Here is a 24,513-nt window from a genome sequence, read left to right on the forward strand (position 1 = left end):
CAAGAAAGAAATAAAAAAAGTAACCCAAATATTAAAAAAAAGGTAAACGTTTTAGGTTTCTGATATGTAGTAAAGATTCCTACTTAGTCGTGAAACTTTTAAATGAATAAATAAATAAATAAATAAATAAATCTACTTAACACGGAAGTGTCGAACAAAAAATCCCTAATTTATCAGAAATAAAAAATAAAAGTACCATATCACACAATTTAATATACTTATATATATATATAAAATATATATATTTTTTTGTTTTGTTTTGTTTTGTTTTTTTTTTCCCTTGGCGAAAGGTTCAGCACTGTTGCTTGGACAGCTCCAGAGCAGACAGCAGAACTCGCCTGCACCTCCACAGCCCCACAGCTCAGTTCACACCGATATCTCTGACTTTTATTTCTCTGTGTGAAATTGTGAATGGAAAGTAACAGCAGCATCAAAATGCCGAGTGCAGTGAATAAAGTGTAGCGAAAAAAGGGAAACTCCACTACTGTCGAGTTTTACTGTGGTTTTAATTATTTTACACTTGTATAACTTTCTGATACTCTGATGTAACTCGATGTTTAAGACAGAGCAGCTGAAACCGGAGAGCTACTCTGCACCTGTTCTCTGTGGAAACTGGACATCAGAACTAAAATTGATAAATAGTTAAATAAATAGTTCAGCAATATTGGCTCTTTTATATCTCTATCTATCTATCTATCTATCTATCTATCTATCTATCTATCTATATATATATATATATAAATATATATATATATATATATATATACAGAGAGAGAGAGAGAGAGAGAGAGAGACAGACAGACAGACAGATAGATAGATAGATAGATAGATAGATAGATATACATACTAAGTCTCTTTAACTCTTTAAAGTCTCTTTTTGATTTGGAAATGCCACCTCTACACAGTTTGACTATAGATTACGTCAAAAATCCCATAATTTGGGTTTATCCACGAGGACTAAACCCTCAAACAAAAGCATCGCCTGTAATTTGCCACCCATGATTTACAGATTGAAATCCTAATCCCATCAAACAACATCTGCGTTTGTCCCTCTTTGTTTCTCCCCGCTGGAGAAGACAAACAGAGGCGTCCAGCATCGAGGCAAACCCAACAGGCCACATTTCCAACCTCTAATGTTGGAAGCTGCATTTACGGAGCGGAAAGCTCGTCAGCTCGGACAGTCAGAGTGAGCGACACCTGAGAGATTCTCACTGTTTCATTCACTTCCCTCAGTCGAGCCACTGAGATAAGACCGTGTTTCCAGCGTTTGTGCATCAATCCAGTGATCCCGAACACAATAAACCTCAGGTTATAGTGACCCACGGCCCCATGTGCCCCTCCGACAGGGAGACCACAAAGACCCCATGCTGGCAGCGCAATGCTCCAGGTTAGCTGAGCTCTAATGAATCATTATTGGCCCTGTTGCCCCCCTGTGTCTATTCCATAACATTTCCCTCGCGCAGGTTTTGTCTTGCCTGAGAATGGAGAGGCTGTGCAGTCAGCTTACAGCACATCCGCTTCTCTGATCCGTTTGGGGTTTTTGTCTCTAAGATAAGAAAGAAGTTCATAGAGGGAGCGCCGAAGTGCTCAAAGCTGCTTTATCACAGCCTGCATCACACTCTGATAAGCCTGTAATTAGGAATCCTTTATGGCAAAGTTTCAGGAAAGCGTAGGAAATAACGCTGATAACCAGAAATAGCCTGAAGAGTGTAAAAGATTTTACTTCTGAACCTTAAAAAGCACCGACACTTGTTACTGTACCTCCAAAAATGTAGGTCCATTATCTGTGTTACCTTAAAAAAGGCATATTTTTATGACCTGAAGTAAGTAAACTAAGTGAATTAAATCCGTCCTTCCTGTCCAGTTTAAAGCAGAGACGGACGAGATGTTGATTATCGCTGTATCCATGACATTGCTTTACAGTTTTAGCGACATATGTGAAAATAAGCATAATACCAAAAATAGAATACCCATAAAATACCAGTAAAGGTTTTGTTTTGTTTTGTTGTGTGCATGTAGGTGTGTGAACTTCATTCAGGTAACTGCAGTGGATATCATTTAAATGATGCTTCAGATTATTTTGAAAGAACAATTTAAAAGGCATAGAAATAAAATAAACAACAGGCTTACATTTGTTGTTTGTCTGATTAATATTTATAATGCTGTGGAAGGTTCCCTTTGGTGTAATTTTAACAGCAGAAAACAGCAGAAAACAGTCCAATCAAAACAAACTATTTCAGGTTTGCAAAACATTCTTTATCAAAGAGTAACAGCACTCAGGAAGAACTGACTCATGAGCTTTATTAAACCTGCCCTTTTAACTTTATTTATGCTAACTTAAATCACACCTGATACCGTGATACTGTGATGTGTTTTCATCAATATCGCTCAGTCCTTGTTTAAAGCGCTAAATTTACTATTACAGCGAAATGCAGAGGCTCTGCAAACGGTTACTGACACTGTATAGAAATATGTGTAGAACTCTCTCTCTCTCTCTCTCTCTCTCTCTCTCTCTCACTCTCACACACACACACATACACAGACACGGAGGAGCAGCAGTGAGCGCTCTGGGACTTGGCACACGTTCAGCTCTATGACGCTCCCGTTTTGAACATGCCCTGATTTTCGTTAAGACCAAAATGAATTTCGTTTAAGGCTGATCTAAACAAACGAATTTTACAATGATATTTCCTCCTCTGTGTTATAAGATGATGACGTGATGGGTCGATGCTTAGACTACCTGCAGAAGGTCAAGAATGCAGTTAAGAAATTAACAAAATATTGCAGTGCAAAGACGGCTTATTATTATTATTTTTTTGTTTACACTATTCTTATTTTAATCTAAAAATAATAACAAAAATACAGAAGCAGTGATCAAAACAATGCCGTAATAATCTCGGGTTTTCAGTGAAAAAAAAAGATCCCAACAAAAAAAACCCAGCGGTGAAACACTGAAGTACTACTGGCATGCGATGTCAGGAATGAACTGAATGACATTAATCTGTCCTAAAATTAGAATAGGTGCTCATACGTTCTACTCACATCAGTTCAGCACATTGTCATGGGTGGTCTAAATACAACATGCACTATCAAATCTGTCCACATATAATAACCATTAGCGTTTCATTAAAGGCTATTTATAAGTCAGTATCATATCAAGATCACTTCAGTCCCTTGTTCTATGAATCAGCCTACTAGGTGATCAAATTGTGCCTAAATTTTGGGAATTTTTTGAAGAAATTAAATTACATTTTTGTCGTATTGAAACGTAACGATCATTTCATCAGACCAATATTTTACACTATTACTTCAATGTTCCTGAAGATTCTTCAGTGCACTAGGTCTCAGTAGAGAGAGAGCTGAGCTGCACCTGTATGAAGTCACAGTAAGCTGTGGGCCATCAGATTTTTCTGAGGACCTCCAGCTCCTGCCTAACATCTACAAAATGTGGTCACACTGGAATGTGTACTGAATAAAGACAGCAGACTCTGTGTTCGCGGGATGAACTTCGGGTTAAATCATATCGATCATTAATGAATGAAGTCTATTAAATCTTCCATGTTTAAGTCAGACCGATCTCTCCACCTCTGTGGATCTCGGTATGTAGTTTGTGCATTTAAACCTCTGAATAGGCTTCTGCTTCCCTCATCCCCATTTGGTAGTCTGAACCAATGTACAGCTCGTTTGCATATGCAAATGAGGGTTAATTGCAAACCTTGTCAGGCGCTTCATAGGATACGTCAGGCCGCCATTTTTTCTGGTTTGGACCAGAAGATTTTGCAAATCTGGCAGCGAGAATGCAGCCCTAACATAATTCAGAAAAACGTGTTGTTCTCAGATGAAGTCATTTTGACAGCAGTGTAACAGTTTCACAAGATAGCAGTGAGAAGGACTGGTTTAAACAAGGAGAATATCTAGCAGTGACTGTGACAAAGACCACGCAGCCCACGCCATGTGGACAAAATAAAATAAAATACAGCCTTTTGTCTGTTCAACATTTAGACCTGTTTCTGCCAACGCAGCTCACTGACTCTGCCAAACTGCCACACTATTCACAGACAGTCTTTCATGCTGCTAAGTGAATGTTACTAAATGTTGTTAACTGTTTTTTGATCATTTTTTGTATATAATATAATATATAATATAGATATTTATGTATATTTAGTTTCCATGTCCGTTTTAGTAGTGTGTGTTCTCAGTAGAGTGTAAAGTAACAATTTATTGGGAATACAAGATATCCTTTCCTAAGCTATTAAAAAAAAGTATATATATATATATATATATATATATATATATATATATATATATATATATATATTATATATGTGTGTGTGTGTGTGTGTGTGTGTGTGTGTGTGTGTGTGTGTATACTGTATATATGTGTGTCTTTTATACTGTATACACAGTACTCAATGGATAGGAAATATAGACAGTACTGAATAGATATGAAGTATAGACAGTACTGAATGAACATGGAGTATAGACAGTACTGAATGGATATAGAGTATAGACAATACTGAATGGATATGAAGTAAAGACAGTACTGAATTGAAATGAAGTACAGACAGTACTGAACCGATATGAAGTACAGACAGTACTAAAGGAAACGGAGTATAGACAGAACTGAAGGAAATGTCCTCGCCACTTGTTCCAGGTTGCTATGTGGTGCGATTGAGGAGGTTTGCACTTAGCTCGCTCCCACAGAGTCCCGACAATATGGTCAGATTTCGGAGGACAAAAGCTGAAGTTTGAGCTGCTGATCACGTCTCCAAAGCTGGTGGACAAAACAAGGGTCCCACTTTATTAAGGACAGGGAGAACACCATGACACGAAGCGAGAGAGCGCTACACACATATATACACGTATGTACACAATATACAGTTCAGAATTAAAGTCTATTTTTTTCTACACAAATAAAAGAGTACATTCACACGCTGCTGCATCGTTCTCTTAGTTTCTCTTCTCTCTATCCAAAAACATCCCCGCTGCTGAATTAACACCTGCAGCGTGGAATTATCACCTACATCGTTCGTTTAAGTCCAGTTGAACACAAATGAAGCGCGATATAAGTTTATTTAGCACTGCAGATTCACTGTACTGTAATGCACTGGAGTGGAGAAAAACGCACAGATGACACTGCGCTGCAATCTGATTACTGGCCCTTAAAAATTGATATTATTGCTGGACTTCAACTCGCTGGACGTCATCACTTCACCACTGTGCAGTGACACTTTTTCTCGGTCTAAGAAATCACACAAAGTCTGATTAACTTAGTGCTAAATATTTTAAGAGTAGTGCGATACGCACGCCAGAGAAAGAAAGAAAGAAAGAAAGAAAGAAAGAAAGAAGGAGAGAAAGAAAATGGTTAAAAATACTTTGCTTTCTAATAGGAATTGGTTTCATTGTTTCCAATAGAGACCACTAGTTTCCTTTAGATCCCATTAGAAAATCATCAAATGCATTTTGAATCAGTCATTGGTCACCTGTTAAACAATTAGGATCCTTTACATTGTGATATCAAGCAACTGAAAAAGCCAAAACGCATTACAAAACCATCAGGAACCAACAGAAACACTTAATGGTTTCTATGTTTTTTTTTTTTTCAGCAGGGAGGAAATGTGCCTCTGACTTCGTGCAGTCTGACCTGCTTGCTAACAGTAAGGAATGACAGCTCTTCCACTGCTGTGCTGCACGCCGCCCTCACGTTGGCCATAAGAGGCTAAAATGTGAATAGATCAGGCCAAGCCAATCCCTGTCATGAGTTCCCCTGCATGTAATCGCATTGAGAGCCTCAGCCACATTAGCACACTTTACTGGTGGAAACGGCTGCTTTAAAGGATTTGCGCACTTCAAACGTGTGACGTGGTCGCATATGAATAAAACCTATGTGTAAGTGTTACATCAACAATCTCTGCCAAAAAGAAGTGCACTTAGTGCACATCTCTACCTGTGGAAGGCGTTTTTATCCTCAGCCAGGTGTCAGATTTGTAAGACCTTATGTAAGCACAGAATTCTACCTTGTTAACTTTTTGCTTAAATATCACCTGATACCGCGAGACCATGATAAATTCAGAAAATGTAATTAAATTGGATGTTAGCAATATCTTTCAGACATAGTTCGAAGCAGTTCGCTTACTAATTAAGAAACAGCGAAATACAGAGGCTACAGCCTGTAAACCACCCTAACACTGTTCACCTGCCTCACACTGTACTGACCTCTTTACCTGTTCACACTAACGCGTCTCAGGACTTCTAACAGCAGCCATCGGTTATCATTGGTTAATTTAAATACTTCTGTTATCCGTTATCGCTAGTGACCCTAAACACTTCTGTGCAGCGAGAGACTCCTTTCTTGACTTTCACTGTTGTGTATTAATTGTCGATTCTTCATCTTTTATATTGCACGTGTTGTGTTGCTGTTGTGCTGACCGCTGTGGACCAGAGGAGGACGGGTTCCCCTTCTGAGTCTTGGTTCCTCTCGAGGTTTCTTCCTGTGGCTCTTAGGGAGTTTTTCTTGTAACTGTCACTCTTGGCTTACTGACTTGAGGCTTGGAACCGGATTTCTGTAAAGCTGCTTTGTGACAATAAAAAGTGCCATTCAAATGCATTTGACTTGAGTTGAATTGAATTAAACGATCAGTAAAACCGAATCGAAATATGTGTAAAGCATACACGAGCAATGCAGCCTTATCACGGAGAAGGGGGATCTTTTACTGCCTAGGTGTTTAGTAATGCTAGTAATACTAACACTAATTATAATATTACTACTGATAGTGATACTAATACTGATACTTTAGACGAAATTAGACGATAATAATAATAATAATAATAATAATAATAATAAATTAATGATAATTTTATTATTGTATAAATCACAGTAGCTAGTAGGGCTATTTAACTCTCATTAATGGGTCTTTTTTGTTTGTTTTCTGATGACTTCAGTTCATGTTCGATGGTGAGTAAAACCTGTTGAGGAATCTCCAGGGGAAATGTGGGTGATGTAGGCTCATTAAAAGCGCAGAGGCCGCTGTTAGGCTGTTAGTGTATGGTGGGTGGAAGCTGCGGTTGGTCTGCTGAGTGTGCGAGCTGTGCCATCTCTGCACTCGGCGCTTCACTGCCTGTGCTTCACACACACACACACACACACACACACTGGTCCAGCCGAGGGCCGATGATGATTTTTTTGGGTCCTGAGTGCTGGTGTGTGCTGTAGACAGGAGATCAGGCTGCAGGACAGGTCAGACTCCTCTCAGCATAAACACACATGAGCCCCGCATGAGAGAGACAGAGAGACACAACACAACACAACAGCGGCCTCTGACAAAGTTGTCTGCTTGGCAGTCTCGCCTCCTATTGAAGCAGTAATTTATTCAAAAGAGATTTTTATCCCCACGATCTGATTATTATGATAATCGAGCAACCCTGAGCCCCTTTCTGTGCGCTCTTGTCTGGACTCTCCCCTCCGTGCTGACAGTTAAAGCTGATTTGCACGCTCTCAGCCCGACCAGTCCGCCGCTCACATTCCTAGACTCCTCACAGAAAGAGCCAAAGACAAAAGAAGAGACTCCATTTAGGCCTCGGCTTACAGCTACCAAGAAGTCTGAAAGTCAAAGTATTAGCAGTACGTTTACAGCGGAGACCTGCACTGAGGGAAACGCTGCGTTGAAGGTAAATGTGTGCATAATGAAAAATAAGCACATTATATCACATAAAAATGACTGACACGTGAAATTATGTGCAATCACGGCAGCATTTTTTCCCACTGTGCTTCACTGTGAGCTGTCACGGCCATGTTCACACAAGCAGACAGAACAGTCCATACAGTCTGTGCCATCAGGTGGTGAGAGCGCTGCCATTTTCCACAACGTCTGAAACATTTAACAACAACAACAAAAAATCCCAAATGCAGGCTAGCGGATATAGTAATGGAAGTGAATGTGATTTAATTTTATAATTGTTAGTTTCAGCGTCTGGGGTTTCAGTCACCCAGCAAATTCAGTTTTTTGAGGGCTTAAAAGACTGAAGACGGTGCAGTAATCAAGTCCACTTGGGTTTTTGCTCAAGTGTAATTCCTTTTAATTTTTTTAAATCCGTGAAATGAGTCACAAGTTCACAATGGGATTTGGGATTGTTCTACAAATGTAATACGCATACACACACACATACACACACACACATATATACATACACACACACACATATATATATATATATATATATATATATATATATATATATAGTTACATCTACGAGTCAAATTACTGATTGACTGATTTTATTTAACACATCCTCTACAACAAGTATGAATATGGCATTTTTCCAAATTTACTGCTAATTGCTATTTATTTGCTGAGTGTAACATATTGGGAAAGAACATAAAATATAACTTATGTCATAACATTTGCACAGGCAACATTTAATTAACAACTTTTTTCCAATGTGTTTAACTTAGCAAATAAACAGTAATTGAGTATTAAAATATGAACATGTGTGTTCTCTGCAGAGGATGTGTCAACAAAACATGTTATTTGACCACTGGCGAAAAAACTTTTGTCTACGAGAAAGATAGATAGATAGATAGATAGATAGATAGATAGATAGATAGATGGTTTGTATACACAATATATTTATATTTTGAATGAGTCACATGGCCACAATCAACAGTGAACACTAAGAGCCCTGATTAACACTCACATCACCAGATGCTTTTCATAGTGTAAAAAAAAGAAAAGAAAAGAAAAAAAATCAGATCGGATTCGGTGTGCGTGCGGAGCTGAAGAGGGAGGAGACTCAGACGGGACCCGCGCTGTGTCACCAGGGGGCGGGGCTTCCTCGAGCTATATGTTTTTTAAACTGGCGCGTAGGAGTCCAGAACAGCGAAACACGCGCACACTGGAGCAAGAGAGGTTAGAGAGAGAGAGAGAGGTGAGGGTGAGGGGGGCTCTTTGGTCTCACGGACAGGGTTACGGGGCACCTCGGTGGGGAATAAGGTGGGGAGGGGGCGCTGGCGGGGGGGGGAATCACACCGCGACGTCACGCGGAGCCGCAGCCATGAAGGCGCAGCGGCGGCGGCGCGGGAGAGCTGAGCGCGAGACCTGCTGAGAGAGCGGAGCCGCTGCTCGCGCGCTGCACACTAGCCGGTGAGTGTATGCTGTGTGCATGTTTGTGGTGTGTTTCAGCGCGTGCTGTTCGACCGTTTTCTTATTACAGCTGAGAAAACACGACAGCCGGGCTTTTGCTGTGGGTTTATGGAGCCAAATCGCGCCGCCTTACGGGGCTCGGACGTGACGAGGAAGCTGTTACGGGTTCAGGCGGCGCGCGAGCTCCTCAGCTCTGTAGGATGTGCAGCATGTAGCGCTGTTATCTCTGAGGCTGATAGCGAGGGATGCGGCCGTTGTTTCCTTTTTATTATCATACCGGCTACGTGTGTGTGAGTCTGTGTGTGTGTAAGTGTGTTTGTGCGTGTGTGTGTGTGTGTGTGTGTGAGAGAGAGAGAGAGAGAGAGAGAGAGAGACCGTTCCCGAATAACAGATCTGCAGCAGGAGGAAACACTGTGGTTTCCTCGTTAGGTAAGAGTCGTGCTCCTCTTTTAACAGTCTGATAATGTTCTCATTACTGGCTCTGAGCCAAAGTCAATCAGTGCGCTGTGCTGGGATATCCGACGAGGAAAACAAACAGCTTTAACAGCTTTTTTTCCGCTCCCGCACTGACTCGGTCTAGAAGAGAAAAAAGGTCAGAGGGATGTGCATATACAATCAGACCAACATCTGATATTTTAATGAAATGACTGTGTATGAAAATTCAACTTATGACTTTATCGTGTTGTAGTAACATACATATAACATAGTATCGTAGTTGTATTAACGATAGTCTTAATAGACTCAAGTCCTTCTGTTAAATTTGCTTTGAAATGAATTTATCATCAGTGCTTACACTCACATTTTTCCCCTTTTCTTGTCTCAATTCCGTTATGATAGTGGACACATCCAGATTGGAATGGTCTGGATTAGCCTGGTGAACATTTGTGATTTTGCCGTGTGTGTGTGTGTGTGTGTGTGTGTGTGCGTGTGTGCGTGTGTGTGTGTGTGAGGACATAATCCCCATGGTCAGTGTAGAGCACAAGGCCGGATATCCGCTCTCCACGTGCCCGCAGCCTCACTCAAAGCTTCTGTAGCCTACACAGCGTTTCCATCATAGACCTTCACTGTGAATACTGTAGGTTGGTAGAATTACCGACACTTCAGCTAGAAAAGAAACCAGATTTCCACCACGTAGAGGGAAAATTAGGTGGGGATTACTGAAAGACAATAGGCCAAAGAGGCCTATATGTAGTCTTTTTTTTACATACATTTATTTATCATTTGAGTAATATGTTTATCTATCTATCTATCTATCTATCTATCTATGCATATTACACAAATAAATATACATAAAAAAGAAGACTGTGTAGGCCTAATATAGAGCTTTGGCCTGCTGCTATTGTCATTATATGTATATATAATATATATATATATATATATATATATATATATATATATATATATATATATATAATATATACATATACTGTGTGTATATATAATATATATGCAAAGATCAGTTTGCACTCATTTTTAAACCGCAGAGCTTTAAAGGGGGCCCTGTTTGCTTATAACTCTTTATATGTTTAAATCAGATGCTATGAATATTTTCTTCATAATTGATAATACAGGGCATTGTGTTGTACTGTAAGATGACGTCATAATACTCGAAAGACAAAGCCTTTTATATTATTTCCCGCAAAAATGACGTAATTTGTAATCGAATGGAATCGAATACACCACGTTCTTTTGTCTAAGAAAACTCTAGTAAGCATCAGCTGAAAGTGGACTTTATTAAAAATGCCCATTATTACCTGATGGCCCAGCAAAGCTGGATCCAGCCTGCTGAGAAGGACAGTCTTACTGAAACATTACCCCTTACTGACAGAGCTTAGAGTTCAGCTCGTGCTGAGGTGGTGTGAGTCGGATTGGTTGGGATCTAGACAGACTTTGCAGGCCGATTGGATGAGATTAGCTAACGGTTTGGGCCTCATTCTCAGATCATGAGACGCAGTTGATCAGCAGCTCTGAATGGAGCTCAAGCCTCTGTACTTAGTGCTAAATATTCTCCAGAAAATATTCTCTAAATACGGAGGAGTGTGCCTTTATTCCTCTTGTTCTCTCTCTCTTTCCAGAATGTTCGCACATTGACGCCCAGGAGTCCAGCGTCGAGGTAATACATTTACACACACACACACACACACACACACACACACACACACACACACACAGCACTCACTATTTCAGTTTACTGTTTGTATAAATAAAGAGAATGAATAAGAAAACAAAAAAGAAAAAAGGAACAGTAAGATGCCATAATTTTGGCTCCCCATGAGCACGTGCAGGTCTGCTGGCAGAAATGCTCGAGCACACATACCAGACAGTAGACCTATAGCTGATTATTCTAACGAAAGGTTTAGGCCTCTCTTTAAATAAACGCGAAAATAAAGAATTATTTCACAATTCTGCCGAGTCCATCAGGACAGGTTTTAAGTCAAGGTTGCCCAGATGAAATTCACTGCCGGTAAATCTCTCCAATGATGATAATATCTATCGATTAGCGCGGAGCAGCTCTAAATTGCGCGCGACACAACAAAGCAAATAATAACAGCACGGCTTAAAATCATACAGTGTGATGTGCCAAACCCGGCCAGGACACGGTTGACTCCAGAGATAAGACGAGCAAACACTGAACCCCTGTCCACTTTTGTCCACGTATTTCTAAAATGTCACCTCTGACCAGAGCCTACTTTCATTCAGGCCACCTGACCACGGACACGTAACAGCCGATCTGCTCTTAAATTCAATGCTAAATTAAAAAAGACAGAACTGATCACAGGAGCAGTCCAAGAAAACGGTTTAGAATTAAAATTGAATCCCTTTTTCCGTCGTTTTATTCTGTCTTTTTTTGTTATAGTTTCCACTTCACTGAAATTGATTAAAGATCAAAAAATAATACTACAATAATAATAATAATAATAATAATAATAACAACAAAAACAACAATAATAATAATAAGAAACTCGAAGACAAAATTGTAAGAAATGATCAATATCTGCTATATACAGCTAAATAAAAAAAGAAAATAAAAAATCCAAGAATAAATGAATGTCCTTATCCAAAAAAACGGCATTGTTATTGCTCTAAGACGATATACACCTTTACTTAGATTATAATTAATAATTAATAATTTATATTTTATTATTATTAATTTATTAGTATCAATTAATTATTATTAATAATAATTTATTATTATTATTATTGTTATTGCTGTTGTTATTGTTGTTGCTATACTGAGGAAATTTACTGTACTGATAGAACTGTTTGAGCTTATTAATGTATTATCGAGACTGTTTGTTCTGTGTTAAGCGCTTTAACGTGCATATTTGTAAGTGGCTGTTTTGTAAAATGTTTGTTTGCTGCGTTGATCCTTGATTCCTTGTTTAATGTCACGAATGCTAGTCGGTTAATCGCTAACAGATAGAGTGAGGACAGTTTGTACTGTAAACAGCCTGCTGGTGGTATTAGCAAAATAATTAGGTGATGGGAGATGGATAGAGCATAGTGTAAATGAAAATGTTTGAACTTGACCCAGCGTTGCCATTTTGGCTGGCATGAAACGCTGTAATGAGTGATTACTCTCTCTCTCTCTCTTTCTCTCTCTCTCTCTCTGTCTGTGATTACACCACCTCAGAGAAGGAACAAGGAAGGGTTCCTCACACAAAGGCTTTTAATTGGACCAACTCCTCTTTCATTTGCATATGTAGAAGAGAGAGAGAGAGAGAGAGAGAGAGAGAGAGATTGCCCTGTGATAAACAAACACCCCAGTCTTGGTGTTGAATTTGTGGAAAATTAAAACAAACAGCATTTCTCTTTGGCCCTTCTTCAGCCCAGCCAGCGTCTTCCTTTCATTTAGAAATAAATCTCAGGCTTTGCAGGGAGTAACTGCAGCCATCTCTCTCCCAGGGAGAGAAGTCTGTCGTGTGAGATAGAAGAGAGCAGTTAGTGTGGTCTGTACGAATCTAAAGCCATAAAGCCACATTTGACTTTGACAGCCTGTTCTGGTGCCTGTCATGAGCACAGCTTGTCAGTCCTGAGAGGATTTAAGCAAGCCTATATTGAAGAATTATGCCACATTAGTTAAGACAATATGGTGCAGTGTTTCAGCTTTTATAAATATCAGTGAAAACTACCACCACTGCTCTACTACTGTAAGTATATGGCAGTGTAATTCTGTACCTCTGAACCATGTTAGCACAATTTGATTTTTATAACCAATTATACAGTGATTAAATTACACTGAATTAATGCTTTGTTGAAGCTGATCTAAAACACAGTGGACTCAGCGCCAGTCCTAATTGCAGAGTTAATCAAAGGCTCCTCTATTTTTAGGTCTGAATCTGAGCCTGTCACTTCCCCTGTGGTTGGAAAAAAAAGGATGGTTGGCCGGAGGGGTTGGCTGTTATCTTTGGTTATCTAGCTGTATGAGTGATGTACATTCTTCATAAAGCTAGATAACCGAAAGTAACAAGAATCCCATTACACACCTGAAAGGCACTGCCCACTCAGCACTCCACGCCCCGCCCCCTCACTCTCCTCAACTTAAGACAGGAGCCAAGAAACAAAATAGCCTCTAGAAGGAAGACAAACGGTAAGATGCTTTTTTAAACCATGTTGAATGATCTGATAGAGATGATTTTTGCTTTATTGCACTGAAGACACAACATAAGAGAAATTTTATAGCAAGGGAGTCTGCAAGTGTTGTTTACTGGTACAATGTGGAATAAGCATGGAAAGCCTGTCTGTAGCCCTCTGATTTTTCTGAGCTGAGTGCTGTGGCCTGGTTGGTCAAACATGATCATTTTTAATCTGTAATCTCCTGATCCCAGAACATAGTGCAGTGCGGGCAGGGGCTTAATGCAGTGGTCACATGGCCACTCACTGCCTCTACGGGGACCAACACCACTCATCACAGTGCGCCATGCTCTAGGTAGTTTAGGTCACTTCAGCTTTAGCATGTGTTCCATTCTACATTACTAACTCTTTGCAACTCAACCTCATTAACTTAAATCTCATCGCTAGTTTGTAAGATATTTGCCTTTTCATTTAGAACCTGAACCTTTATGGCTATTTAGTTTGCCAGTTTTACTAATTAAGGGACTGTGGCTTTCCCGAGCAAATGTTCCTGCTAATTCTGCACGTTGGGTGAATTTGAACTTTGGGCCAGCACAAGGAGACAGGCAGCAATTGTTTGAGGTTGATCTTGTGTGGCTGTCATACAGAGGTGGCTGATTGGAGTTGACACTCGTTCATGCTGTGAATGGGCTGGAATGAACCCAACACTGGGGATGAATATGAGCGCAGAAGCTTGTTGAGATGGTGGTGAATACGGCTGTGTTCCTCACTGTGAGCCAGTGGGCAGAGCTATTGAACCAGAACTGCAGTGCTGACAGCGGCCATTAGGAGGACAATCCCATGGTTTGAGGCTCCATTTAAGCCTGAGCCAGCTGGAGGCCTTTGGCCAATAAGATCATCACACCTTTACACTTGATCTCATTCAGAGTTGTCCCATTAGCTCTGTGCAGGAAGCATTGCTTACTGGCTAAAGACTTCACCTTTAAGCAGATTATACTACGTCAGCACATTGGAGATCATCTAGCTAAGCTTATGGTAAACGAAAGACAGCTTAATTCTTAAATTTTGGCTTCACTGTATCAATTGTCTCTGAAAATTGATATTCTGTTTATTCATTTTGCAGACATTCTTATTCAAAGTCAAAGATATAAAAAGCATGTATAAAATTTTAAAGTAATTTTTGCCTGAAAGCAAGCCAGCGCAGCAGTTCAAGCTTAATGCAAGTGTAATTTGTAAGGTGCGACTTGTACAAAGAAAATCAGGGCTACAAAGCAAGGGACAGAGTTTAACTACCCTTTGAATGAAGCAGTCATGTGTGACTTTCACATAAACAGTCTTTGCCCTAGGCCACGTAGCGAGGAGCGGCATCAGCTGAATGGCCATGATCAGGGCGGCTGCTGCAATGCAGCTGCTACATCAAACACCAAGGCGGCTTTTACATGGAGTGGATGAATGGAGTACTCCTCTCCTATGTACATTACAAGGGTACAACGGTCCTGCTAGTACACCTTCACTCACTTGTATATTAGCAAACAGACCTGGAGTACTGTCTCTGTGGTCTCAGCAGGGCTTGGCGCTTTCTGCTTCGTCGTTTAACAGAGTGAGAGTGCCAGGGCAATTCTGACATCCATTGAGCAGCATATGCCATCACTGTGCCAGGAACATATGCCATCTACATAGCTTGGCCTGGCTTGTATGAAAAGCTGACTCAGTGAGTACTAGTACAGCCCTTTGGTCAAAGTGGAGGCAATATGATAGTTGCTTGCATCTTTCTGTTTTCTTTACATACCCAGCCATGCTGTATCTATCATGTTTTACTTTTTAAAACATCTCGTATTCCTGATTTTTCGTGGTAGTTAGCACTCTGGTGTGGATAGGCCCAGCTCATGATGTGTAGCGAAGTGATCTGATGGACTAGCTGGTATGGACCTTTCCTTTTTCAACATGGCTACACAGGAGTTTTTTTAAGCTTTCAACAAGCCGATTTAAGCTTCAAGTGTCAACTAGAAACAGCACTGTGGGCCTCCCCTCTTTGCCTCCCTTCCCCTTTCTCTCTCAGCTTCCCTCTCCAGTCGACTGTACTGTCAATAGAGCTAGTTCACTTGTCACACAGAGACAATGGATTCCTTTGCCATCCTTTCACAACTGCTCAGTCACAACTACCAAGCTGTTGTTGGAGCTGAGCTAGCTGATTCTTGCCCCTGTCGCTGCTTTTCTTTCGAGCGACGGAACACACCAACTGAGCCCCAAAATGGCAGCACTGTGGGATAGGAAACCGAGGACTAAATGCTCTTCTCTTTAGTCCCCCGCTAGCCCCCGCCCTACTGTCGCGCCCAAAGAAATGTGAATGTACTTTTAGGCTGTTGGCGAAGTCAATGGGCCCACACACAATAGAGATTAGGTTTTGGGAGCTGCATTAACAGGTGAAGGTCAACATCATACGGACCACACGAGAAGCGATGTGCAATTCTCCTATCTGCACAGAGACCAGATATGGAAAAAAAGAATGTAAAAGTGGGTTTTCTTAGATTTTCTTCTTTAATGCCATTACGAATGGTCAAAAGCACACCGAGGGGCTAAAAGTGCAATGTGTTTGATCATTTGACATGGGAATGTGGTGCCAAACTTGATACTCAATGGAGGACCATTAGCCTTTTAGAATAGCCTTACTGTTGAATGATAATAAATAAAATAGCTGCTGACTTAACATTAACTTTATACCACACATCCATTGTAATTCCAATGTACACTTTGTAGATATGACCTGATAGAACACATGCTTTTGTTTGCATTAAGAATGTCACTTTAATTACTCAGACACTGCACTGCTACCACTGCCTGAAGAGTATCCTCTGCAAATACAAAGATATATAGTAAAGAAATTGTTGGATGTGGGAGAACCTCACTTCAACATGCTTGTGTGCACCTTAAGAGGGCATTTTGTCAAAAGCTCAACTTGCTAAACCAGCGCTCAGTCTGCTGAAATGCTTTTTTTTTTTTTTCTCTGGACGTCACTTGGATGGCTGTTCACATATTGGCCAATTGTCCTGCTCTCTCTTCAACACACCTACAGGTCCTCTGAAAGCACACAGTTCCATTGTTACCTCAGCTGTTAATGTCAGAGACTTTACAATGGTCCCTATTCGCTCTATTTGCATAAGGCACTTTTCTAACAAGGGCCTGGAGAGGGCTTAAGAGTGGGCCCACTTTAGAGGGCTGCTGCAAAAAAATGTCAAGTGCCAATTAGAGAAGGTTTGCTGCCATTCAGCTGGACCCCACCCCTCTAATTCTACTCTTTACTTTCTCCCATCCAACTCTCTCACACTCCATCCTCCTCACACTCAGTCTGCCCCGAGCCTCTGAGCAGTGCCACCTTAAAACAAAGACCACCTCTCAACATGCTGCCTGGAGCTCCATACTGCTGCAGTGTACCACTGTATAGATGCAAGTCAATGAAACAATAAGAACCCAGGCCTGTAAATTGACCAAGAGAGTTTATCCATTGTTCTTGCTTGTTTTTCTGCATATGTAGACATGCCTCAGGTCATATGCGTTGGATTATATGACTGGGTCTGAACACTGGTTCAAAAATGTTCTATAGAAGAATGAACATAAAGCCAGCTTTGTGGTAACCTCTGGTTACAGCCAATGTTGATACGTCATAAACGCCTAGTGTTGCTGGCACTGAGGAATATACTGCATTTTACAGCCAGGCACATGTGCTAGACATGTTCATAATGACAAAGAACAACAAGGTCATTTGGAAGAGAACGTGGCTGCTGCCGTGGTGGCTATTTTAAACTCTATAACTCAGTAAAATCCCACTACATCTGTCAGCAAAGCTTTTCATGTACTGTCATGAATACATGATTGAGTGTTGGTTTAAAAGCCAGTATACTAAAAGAAAGGAAGCAGAGAGAAGACTGAGCAATGTTACAATCTCACATATTCAGTGGAAGCCATTTTTGTTCACCCCGGGCCACCGTTGTTCCGTCGCACAACGTTTACCTCCGTTAACAGTCTCTTGCCATCCGAAAGGATTTATCCCTTGCTCCCTTTCTTTTTCATTCAATCTCTCGGTGTAGATTTTTCCCAGCCTTGATTCTCAGATGGTTGGGTCTGATTTGCATGCATTTGCATAATGAAAGTCATTTGCATGCTCAGGGGCAGACTGTACCATGTGAACAGACATGAAAAGGTGTGTGCGCATGTGTGTGTGTGTGTGTGTGTGTGCGCGCATGCCTGATGCGTACCCCTCTCACATGCTGGCAGCACAGCAAACTCATGTTTATGTTTTCTCACTCTTTCTCTCCATTTTCACTCTTTTTTTCCTCACAGACCACCAATCCCTCTGTCTCTCTGAAAGAAGCTAGAGAAAGGGAAGGAAGACGTGGAGGATGTAAAGGAGGAGGGGTGTGTTGGTGTTGAAGCTGCTCACCCTCCATGCGCCCCAATGATGCGTCTCTTCTCTCTGCTCTCCACCCCTCCTCTCCCTGCCTGCCCCTTCCTCCTATCACGAGCGGCAGCCCATGCTTCGCCACCATCTTAGAGCACGCTGGCATGAAATGGAAGAGGGAGGAGGAACGAGCAGGTATGACCCGCCATCACTCTCCTCCATCTCATACCCTCCCCCTCACACACACACACACACACACACACACACATACACACACACACTGCGAGCCCCCTCTCCCTTTCTGCACTTTTTTTTTAATTACAGCAGATGTGTTTGTTAATTGTGAAAATCACACGTCGCTGGTGCTAAAGTGGGCGGGGAGGCGTTTTGTACTTGCTTGCATTAAATCATTCTCCGTCACAATAGGGGGGAGTCAAGGCGGGCATCTGCGGGCACAAGAACTGAATAGAACGCCATCAGGGATTCTGTTGCCCGCCTCGCCGCCATGCCAGGCACTGAGATGGCGCGCTGCCATTTTGAAGAAAAATAGGAAGGCTTTTTCTCACATCTTCAGGCGCTGCACTGAAGATCCTTGCTGTGCTCAGAGATGCAAAACTGATGAATAGATCACAGCTATTGTGAAGAATTCTAAATTCTCACACTGCTGTTGATGCCACTGCAGAGATTTTAGAAATAAGAAAATTACATGACTACATGTAATTCACACTTTACAACATTTTTCTCAACCTATATTTAGAAGTGGTGCAGAGGAGGCATGAGTAATAGTGAAGGAGAGTGTAATGGAGGAGGTTTACATTAGCAGGTTCAACATTAGCAGGCCCTCTTCACTTCTTAGTTTTTAGGGAGTCGCTGCCCAGACAAGTCAAGTATTGTTCTTTCTGGCGAACTTGTTGTGGCTCTCCGTTATTGAGGCCAGGGAGCTATAAGTTTAAAACCTGCTTAACCAAAACACCAATTAGAGCCGGCTGGGCCCGATTAACTAAAGGAGAGGGGGTAAACAATGCTATCCATTGTCCCACACAGTGGCCTTTGTTTGGGTCTCCTCACTGGAGGTCTAGACAATGCCACAGCCCAGCTGATATAGTGCCGGGTAAGTGGCAATGCTCCCAGTGCAGTGAAGAGGAGACATGCTCAGCTTGAGAGCAAGCAAGAGAGTACAGGACAGCCAACTAAAACTCACTGCTAAAGAAACCTGTACCACCATTAGGTTTGCATAAGATCTGTGAAGAATTTGGAGATCCTGCTGTGGATGGTTGTCTAAAGCATCATTAGAGGATTTTCATAGTGTCTTATAAATAGAGGTTACTAAATGGTTCTTGGCTTCAATGTACAGATGGAGGAAAAAGCCATAGAATATTTACCTAGTGTGGAGGTTCTTTAAACTTTCCTCACACTCGTTCATCTCATTTGCATGAAAGATTCTTTTAAGAACCATACGTTTAATGGTTCTTTCAGGAAACAAAAGTAGTCTTCTATGGCATCACTCCAAAGATGTTTGGTTGTTTATGTTTAAGAGCATATTTATGGAATAAATCGGCAACTGGAATTCATGCCAAATTGTATAAGTTTTTGTGCATAAGGATAATTCCAATGTTAAAATCTTGTCTCATTGGAATCAAGAAATGGAGTTTGGCTGAGGCTAAAATCATCAGTGTTTCTAAAACTTAAAGGCTGGGAGTCTATGGAGCGGAGGCTTTAGTTTGTAATCAGGATGTGTGTCAGTAAACAGGTGGTAATGTGAGGATGAGTCTGGCTTAGTGGGGACTGAGGAAATTATGCACAGCAAAAACAATGCAAACAGCAGCGCCTCAGAGGCTCGCTTTAGTGAGGAGATGATGAGGAGTGAGGGCACAGCGGCAGCTTGCGTCTGGGAGCGTGTGGTAGAGTGTGCATAGCTGGGAGGCGACTGGGGCATGGACAAGGGGGGCAGAAGGTGTCATGTCTGCACACTCACTTGCACACACAGACACACAAACCCCTCCTTTTGGGACAACCAAGCAGCTGGTCTCTTGCTCTCCATGCAGGCACCAGCCTTGGGAACCACCATGGTGAGGGCTCCCCAAAAAAAAAAATGGGCACCAGGGGCCCCCCAAAGTCTGAGGCTGTCTGGGCTACCGCCCCCCCCCACCTCCCCGCCTCGCCTCCCCCCTCGTCCCCCTCCTGCCAATGATGCCGGGGGCCTGGGAAGGACTTGAAGTTCACGGCCAGACCGCCTATTGAGCTGACAGGCCGACTGTTTGCTCAATTCAGCCCTCCTATTCAGACCTGAGGCAGGGAGGGAGGGGAGCAGTTACACAGTAGCACTGCCATGACTATTCATTCAGCGAGGACAAGCGGAGGGAGACAGGGAAATCAAGAGAGAAAGAAAGAAAGAAAGCAAGAAAGAAAGACGGGGCAACTGAAAAGAAGGGGTGCATAAATAAAAGTGAGGATTCTGTGTGCCGCATTTGGCTCAGAGACGGCTGTGCCCACCAACATACCCAGAATCTAAACAGACCCTCTTTCTGTGGAGCACCCCGGTCCCCTTCTTCTGCCCCCTCCACTCTCTCTTCCAGTCCTGCTGCCCAGATTTAACGGGGCGCGTGCTGCGGGTGTAAATTCACCTCATTCAGCTCGGCCTACAATGACAACAGTGTGTCGTCTATTTCCTACGGTCGCCATGGCATACCCTCACTCTCATTCTCAACACTCAGCTGTACTTCCTCTCACCCCATGATTCACACAGACTTTCTTTTTCCCTCCATTTTCCATCACCTGCAGTTGCACTCTCAGAAACCACTTTTAATGCTGATCTAGGAACAGTTTCCCCTTCAGCTATTCTAAGAAAGCACAAACCTAATCACAGATAAGTGTAAAAGGGCAACTTGTTCTAACGACTCCTAACCCTTAACATGGAGATGCCGCAATAAATGTGATAGTATTAGTGTAGAATTTCTAGGTGCCCCAATGACCTGCATTTGCTAAATCTCAGAGTCCTAGTGTGAGGTAGCCTCCCTGTTGGAGCAGAACAACTCAGTTCTAACTTAGTTCATTTGTCCTGGGTATCAGAATATAATTGAGACACCAGTGAAAAGACTAAACACATTGTTCCCTGCGGCAGAGCATATCCAACTTTTCTGAGTAAAGAATTACAATAGTTATACTAGTTTATTCAGAAATGCCTGAAGGATAAAGATGTGCTGGTTCTAAGCAGTACCTTAATGCTGTCAGTCCGGTCTTTTGGACACTTTACAGGACCACCAGAGGTTGAGTGAACTAGAAGCAGAGGTGCTTCTAACTTTAGCAACAACGACACTGGTCATTTGGACCAGGCTTGGCTGCTTGCCTGTGTCCCCCTTGACCTTAATATTTTAAGTTGCTTGCCTGTGCAGAAGAGACTGGGCTTTCTCTGTGTAGTTTGCCTCAGCACCTCAAGCTTAGAAGCAGTCACATGCTTCCTCTTTGCTTTAGCCTCGGGACGTACCAAGCGCCGAGATGCCTTCAACTTCGCCCTCAATCCTCCACCTGGCATACCCTACTGTGCATGAGCTACAAGTACATAAGGCTGTGCATTCAAGACATACTGAACTAAAAGTATTTAAACAATTCAGTCAACTACAAATGCTATGCAAAAGAGCTAGGCTAGGCTAAGTAAAGCAAGTTTATTTATGTAGCGTATTTCACAAGGACAATTCAAATTCAAAGAGCTTTAGTGCTAGGATTAAAGAAGCAGTGACATTTAAGTGTTTCAGGACAGGAGACTTTAGCTGATCAATGAGTGAAGCCATACTGGTATCTTCAGCATTCTTTTGCATCAAGGCAGTATTTCTGTTCTACTTCTAATGTTTTCCTCCCTCTCTTTTGTTTCAGGTGTTGGTGGAATAACATAGAAGATGTGAATGAATGATATGCAAACATGGATGACAAATCAGTATCTGCTGATGAAGCACTTCGACTGGACTTCGACTGCACCCTTTTACTGTGTGCCCCAACATTTTGACATTACAGCACTTTAAAAGGATACTTTTTGTTATTCTTGTGCCCAATCAATATTTTAGCATTAATTTTCTTTTTTTTCATTTTTGTAAAAGTCTTTATGATCCAACATTCTAACGTTAGCTATGCATACTCCATCTGCAGTACAGGACAAATATTGATCAGTAAAATACAGGAAAAAAAGGAATGACTAGTTCACTCCGGTGAACCAGTGTAAACAGTTAATCTACCAGCATTTGCACTTCCAATCATAGCATTTTGTTTTTTAGATGCACTGGAAATTTATGGACCTGGGTTGGAATGAAAATCAAATATAATACTACATGTAGTTGGATCTTAGTACCAGTAGATCCTCTGGGGATTAAATGAGAAAGTCACCATAATGTATAACTGTCTAGGATTCTAATGTGAATTCATCTCACATTATTTTTAGAGAGAACTTTATAGGTCAAACACTCAAGTGTGTTTCAGATAAAAAGAAAGATCTTTTAAAATGTATTTAACCCAGGTCAAGACAATCAGCCAGTCTAATCTTCCTATACAGACTCTTATGAGCAAATTCAATCTTTAGCATAGAGCACTTTACACATTCATATAAGCGTTTTCTCTCTTTTCCTTTCTCTTTTGTTTTGTTTGATGTTACATGCAAAGCACTATGATAGAAATGACACCACTATGCTCTGGGCATAACATCATTGTATCCCTCTGTTATAGCTGATCATGAAGTCATATTTAAAGTGGATGGCTAAACAATAATTTCCACACACCATAGTCTGCTCTACGGATGATTTAGAGCTCGCGAATTGAGTGTATGAATGTGAGACCCACGGCCGGCAGCAGTGAAGGGTACTGCACTGTGATTGAACAGCTCTGTGTGTTGACAGTTACACATTTGGTGTAGAGAGAGCTGTTGTCTTTATTCTCTATGCAATTGCGTCAGACTTGCAATCAACAAGCAGCAGTGTAGGATCGGTGCTAAACAGCTAGAATCTCCACTATTCAAATGACACAACCATATTGTAGGCAAATATAATGATACAGCATTAATATTAGACAGAGGAAATATCTTTACATGGATAAAATGGAGTTACAGAGTGGATTTCATTATTATTATTATTTTTATTTTTATTATTATTTTATTATTTTTTTATTTAATTAACTAAGTTGAACAATCATCAGAATGAAAATCACTTGCACTATGAGAGATACATCTTTATTATTAGAATTTAACATGCTTAGCAAATGACTAATCAGTGAACACTAACTTTGTTTTCTTTTTTAGTTTTGCTTTTTGGTTGAGACTAACACTTTATTTCTTTGTATCCATTCATTTCTTCTCTTTTTTATCATTTAAACACTGTTTAGTAGTTTTTGAGAGCTTTGTTTCATTAACAAGCTTGGGCAGAGGCAAATATATATATATTAATTGTCTGCAAATTTTTTAGCATTTTATTAGGAATTGTGAGAGTTGTGCAATCTGTTTTTGAGACCCACTTTTGTTGTCATGGACATTGATGTCCTTAAAATTGTTTTGAAGGCAATCAGCATTTCAGTTAAGCTTGTATAACTAATGCAGGTGACTAATAATTTTAATATAAATGTAGAAATAGAACTATCAGTACAATGAATGAAGAGTATTTACTATGCAATTTATGTAAATCTGGATAATGTATGCAGTTTTTAAGAGTTTATTTTTGACTGTTTGCACTATGTTGAAAAATATGTGTGAAAAAATTATCTATGCAAATATGTTTCTGTCCTCTTGCTGGTGTGAAAAGTAGGCTATATTTCTGTTCATTAAGACTGATGTGATTAACTTGCTCCCACAGGCTACCGTTTGTGCCTTAAACTATTTTGTCCTGTTATGGATACTAATAAAAGGTTTACATTGAAAACAAAGAAAAACTGTGATTTTTTTAAAAACAAATAATGTGAGACATTAGTTTCAAACAAAGAAATATTCATTATACACTGTATGGTGTTATTTACCCAATCTTAAAGAATGACATTTACAACATATATAATAAGATTATTTCACAAATATGAAAATGATTTATTATCATTTTGATGCACTTTACATTTTTCACATTTGCTGAATATGCTAAACATCAGCATCTACAAGCCTGCAAGATGTACACAACGTAAATACCTATAGACTGATTCCTCTTATATCAGTGAGTGGTTTTACAAGCGTTGTCATGGGTGTTTACAGCCAAGACACCCTCAATAAAACAACTAGCTGGCTAAATTAATATGCACAGCAAATGTTACACTGCCCTCGGCAGCCAACGGCAAGTCGTCGTCTCTGCTGAATTATGCTTGTGCCCCTCACTTTCAACACATCCTTTCTCTAATGGAGCTCCAGAAGCTCAACACTGCAATACACAGACTCTATAACCCTTTGTT

At 40.9% G+C, this 24,513-nt stretch overlaps 2 long non-coding RNA genes across 2 annotated transcripts; both read left to right on the top strand.

Annotated features, from left to right (window-relative positions):
* The first annotated feature begins 9,032 nt into the window (after positions 1-9,032).
* On the top strand, positions 9,033-13,546 carry LOC118817437. Its single transcript, XR_005008015.1, has 3 exons — positions 9,033-9,140; positions 11,216-11,253; positions 13,473-13,546. It is a non-coding gene; the product is annotated as an uncharacterized LOC118817437 (long non-coding RNA).
* Positions 13,547-13,606: 60 nt separating this feature from the next.
* LOC118817430 lies at positions 13,607-24,002 on the top strand. The gene is made up of 3 exons (XR_005008014.1): positions 13,607-13,731; positions 18,054-18,306; positions 21,982-24,002. It is a non-coding gene; the product is annotated as an uncharacterized LOC118817430 (long non-coding RNA).
* The last annotated feature ends 511 nt before the right edge of the window (positions 24,003-24,513 follow it).

This window comes from Colossoma macropomum, unplaced genomic scaffold (assembly GCF_904425465.1).
Source record: "Colossoma macropomum unplaced genomic scaffold, Colossoma_macropomum, whole genome shotgun sequence".
NCBI lineage: Eukaryota > Metazoa > Chordata > Actinopteri > Characiformes > Serrasalmidae > Colossoma > Colossoma macropomum.